Raw genomic sequence first — 5,029 nt, 5'->3', positions numbered from 1 at the left:
GCAGGATTCCATATGGTGTTATGGTGAAATAGGCAAAGGACCTATTTGACAAGGGAAAGGTATTTCTCCCTCGATGTCCTGGTTGACAATCATAGACTTTACAATACGGAAACAAGCCGTTCAACACAACTAGGTCTGTGCTGGGGTTTATGCTCCACGAGTCTCCACAAACTCCTTACTCCTCCCATTGCCTTCGATTCCCTTCTCCATCATGTGCATAACTTGCTTCTTCTTAAAATACCTATACTTATGTGCTTCAAACACTGCTTCAAGCAACAAGTTCCACAATCTCACTACACTATCATTACGTATTATACACTACACTATCATTATATATTATATTATAATTACCTTGTGCATGAAGAGCTTCCTCCTAAATTCTCTTTCAAATCCTATACTTGTGTCCAACAAACAGAATCACACTTCCACATTAATCAGTCGCACCTCCACCTGTCGGTTAGGCCCTTGCTTTGCAGTTACTGCACTTGACAATAGTGACTGTGAAGCACTTTGGGACATCTCAACATGATAAACCGCAATAAAAATGCAAAAAGATCCTTCTTTCCATTCTCCAGACGTGTTGCTTGTGCCACCTATTGGCCGAGGGGATGCAGTGCCTGTCACAGCAGCTCACAGTGAGGAAGGAAGTGGTGGCTGAAAAATGACCAATTATCCAATTTGTTTTTCTCATTCTGACCAAGACTGCAGTCCTGTTAGCACGTGGCAAGCAATTTAGCAACTGGATGATATTTAACCCTATTTCCCCAGAGTATTATAGGTTAATGACCAGCAAAACCCCTCCAAGCTTCTCAGGGTCAAATCCAAAAAGCTAGATGTCCATTGGGCTTGCTGTTTGCTCTGGTAGAGTCCCAGTTAGTGAGATATTGGCTCTGATCTGATACTTTGGTTGGGTTTATCAGGTTACCTGCTAACCATGAGTCCAGTGTGGGGAGCTTGAAATCTAGAGGGCAGCTTGTCAGATCCATACTGAGCAACAACAACTTGCGTTTATATAGCACCCTTCACCCGGGCAGTGCCTCGGAAAGCTTAACAGTGGAGGAGCCTGCCACCGAGCCGGGGGGAGAGGAGATGACCGTAAGCAGCGAATTGGAAGGGAGGGGACGCGGGGACCTCCAGCACACCTGAAGAACAGTTAATGTGTTAAGTGTCGTAATGACACCAAACTGACCATCAGTGATGCATGTAATTGCCACACCGGCGTTAACACATCACAGATGTGACCCCCACGTTCTCTTTAAATAGTGGAGATTCACTCCTCAGCTCCTAAACCGAGCCCCGCATTGGCAGGCTGCACGTCAGCTGCTATGAAAGTGATTGGCCTTTTATTGGGAGACTTGTCATAACAAGGAGCTGATAAATTGTCCCACTGACAACCTCAGGCGTTTGGTGACAAGGTAGCAGGCATTCCGGCAGTCAAACAACCCCTATGTTGTCAGCAAGGACCTGCCTCTCCACAGACACATTCACATCTGGTTTTCCAGCCTCGCTGCTGTAGCCCGCCTCGTATTCCAGCCAATAAAACAAAGTCAATCTTGTTTTGATGAGAAAAGTTATCAAGTGTACTTATTGCCCCGTCGAGAAAGGAGGAAAAAGACTGCACTGATTTATTCTCCTTTATAAGGCTCTCCTTTACAACAAAGCCTTTTGTATTGTAACTTCAGCCTACTATATTTTGACCTTACAAACTTTTGATGTATATATTTGATATTTTTTCCCCACAGTTAGGGTTACAAATGGTAAACTCAAACAAAAGTTTGAGGTTACAACCCTCACCCCACCCCCACCACACACACACTCAGGCATATTAGGTAAATAGATAAGCGCATTAATTTGTTTATCTAATTACCTAATTTGCTAAGTAAGTAAGCAGAGTGAGTCCCTCCAGGGAGAGTGCTTATTCTATTGAAGACGCAGGGAAATTCCTATGTGTAGGCAGCAATAAATATGGGGAATTCTGAATTGTATACTGTGATTGTTTTCTGCCAATATCAGACACCCGGCTGACCAAAATAAAATACTTATGGATATGGATACACCTTTAGGGTTAGGAGTCAGTAGCACTTTTGGCTCCGGATCTGTGCTTTGTGGGTTCAAGTCCCACATCAGGTCTGCACTGTAAGAGCTCGTATCATTTTGGAAGAGATGTGAAACCGAAGTCCCACGTGCTTGCTCAAGTGCAATTTAAGGTTCCCATGACATTGGAAAAGAGAAGGAAGAAAAGGTGTCCTGGCCGACATTCGCTCAAACAAATTGTTCATTCAATTTGCTTACAATACACAGTCAGTGCACTTCACAGTAAAGCGCTTTGAGATATCCCGACGATGTGATAAGACGCTATATCAAATACAAGCATTATTATTATTACTCCTCACTTATGCTGGCTGTATTGTGGGATCTTGCTGAGTGAAAATTGAGTACAGTCACTACATTTGACAGCAATTACCCGTGAAGCAGTTTGCGACATTTTGACATTGTTAGCTGCTGTGGGCAATGGAAATAATAAATATTTCCTGGGGTCATATTCAGCCATCTTCAAATTGGACACAGACCCCACTGGCGAGTGGCGGCACACCCAGCCTATTGATGGTATCTCATCAATCACCTCACGAACACGATCAGAGGCAAAAGATGTTTACTCTTGCACTCAACCACCACAAACCACAAAAGAACAGTAAGCCTCCAGGGGAGTAAATATTTCCGCTATTCTTCCAGCAGACAGGGCTGTGAAGGTGTGCTCATCACCAACAAAAAAGAGGCTATTCACTCACTTCACCTTGGGGTTGTTATAGAAAACGAGAGAATGTATATCAAGATGATGATAATAATAATGATTATCCTTGCATTTTATGTAGCGCTTTTCATGTCTTCTAGACGCCTCAAAGCATTTCACAGAATATACTGTAAAGTGAATTAACTGTATACTTGTGGGCGAAATGCAGCACAATTGTGACGGGAATAACCCACAAACAGTGAAGTGACTAATGATTGTTATTGCTTTTCTTCTTGAGGGATTATTATCAGGCATGTGGAGTAAGGAAACTTACCCAAGGTTTCGCCCTGCCGGGAATTGAACCCGGGTCTCTTCTTGCGAGGCGAGTGCTCTAACCACTGACCCACAGGTCTCCTAAGATAACCTTCTTGAACCACTGTGCAAAACACGCATCCAGCAATTTATAAAGGTAGAAACCTACTCCAAGTTATCCAATTTAAGCTAAATTCTGCAAGTTCTGCAGCACACCCAACTCTGGCCAATACTGCTCACTTACATAGGAAAGTAAGACTGCACAGCAACGGAAAAGACCATTGCACTCCATCTGGCAAGGTATAATCTAATAAACTCACACTAATAATAGAATCATGGAGTTTTATAGCACAGAAGGAGGCCATTCGGCCTATCGTGCCCATGCTGGCTCTCTGTAAGAATTCTCCATTCAGTCCCACTCCCCCATTCTCTCTCTACACTCCCCTTTTTATCTTTCTGTTTCAAACACTTGTCTGATTCCCTTTCAAAACCTATTATTGATTCTGCTTTAACCAGTGCTGTTGTGTAGGGCATTTTACATAGCAACCTCATACCTCTCAAAGCAATTTCTTTGCCAAATAACTTTCTAATTCCCTCTTGAATTGCTGAGACACAATCTGCCTCCGCTACCTCCACGGGTTATGTCTGCTTCGTCACATTCACTGCTCCACGTGTAAAGTAATTTCGTCTGAACCTATCAGTGTGATCCCCTTCGCTCTTCTGAGGTTGAGTCTGTATCCCACTGTCTGGATTCTATGACTGTGTTATGAGTGTCAGTTCATCCCTATATGTTAAGACCCTAAAAACTCCTATAAGATCTCTTCCTGGGTCTCTCCTCTCATATGAACAATCCCAACTTCCATAGCCTCTCCTCCACTTTAATTCAGTTCACCTCACTCGAAGCAGCAACAAACAAACAGATGAAGCGCTTGCCCCTTCCCCCTTAAGAGAATCCTTGGCAGGCTTAAGATACAACCAATTTGTTTTAGCAGAAACTATCTGCAGGATAATGTGCCAAGTCACTCTTAGAGGAAAGTATAAAATACGATCAATTTTGTTGATCTTCCACGGCACTTAGGACCGTGGACAGATGCCAGAGGTAACCAGAAGATCCAAGATCAACTCCCAGTCTAGACTGACATCCACACTCCTATGAACCCACTGGGAGATGGAGTGAAAGGACATGTCTGGCTTTGGTGAAACTCGATCCCTGATGGGGCCATTTTCAGGCTTTTTGTCTCTTGGGCGGCTGCAACAAGGATGGAGCAAGTTACTATCACTAAATTGCATCCTGTGCTTCAAGCAATATATTCTGAAACATCAAGACCTGTAACCTGATGATCGTGCTAAACATTGCTGGTGCAGACAGCCAAAAAGGCAGAGTACGTTTCATACAACCTTACAGCAAAGAAACAAGCCTTTCCTCCCATCCAGTCTGCACTGCTGTGTTTCACCTAATCTATTCCCCTTCTTCTGTTCGCTATCCCATTCATACACATTCATATTCTTCTTGTTAAACATCTGAGCACATTGACTGCAATGTTTGCCTACAAACACACAATCACTCCACTTTACAGTGAATCCTGTAAAATGCCTTGAGATGTCTGCTGACGTGAAAGGCACTATACCAAATGTATGGATTATTATGTATGGATTATTCAATGTGGATAAGTGTGAGGTGATACACTTAGGTAGGAAAAATGATAGGAGGCAATGTAGACTTGGTAGCTCAATCTTAAGTGGGGTGAACGTACAGAGAGATCTGGGTGTTCAAGTAAGTGAATCATTAAAGGTAGCGGGGCAGGTAGATAGGGCAGTAAAAAGGGCATTTGGTGTACTGAACTTTATTAGTAGGGGCATAGAGTATAAGAGTAGGGAGATTATGGTTAATCTGTACAAAACACTGGATAGGCCTCAGCTGGAGTACTACGTCCAGTTCTGGGCAACTTACTTCAGGAAGGACATTAAGGCACTGGAAAGGGTGCA

Source organism: Callorhinchus milii, unplaced genomic scaffold (assembly GCF_018977255.1).
Source record: "Callorhinchus milii isolate IMCB2004 unplaced genomic scaffold, IMCB_Cmil_1.0 Scaffold24, whole genome shotgun sequence".
Lineage (NCBI taxonomy): Eukaryota > Metazoa > Chordata > Chondrichthyes > Chimaeriformes > Callorhinchidae > Callorhinchus > Callorhinchus milii.
The sequence above is the reverse complement of the archived record's forward strand: the minus strand, read 5'-3'. Positions refer to the sequence as shown.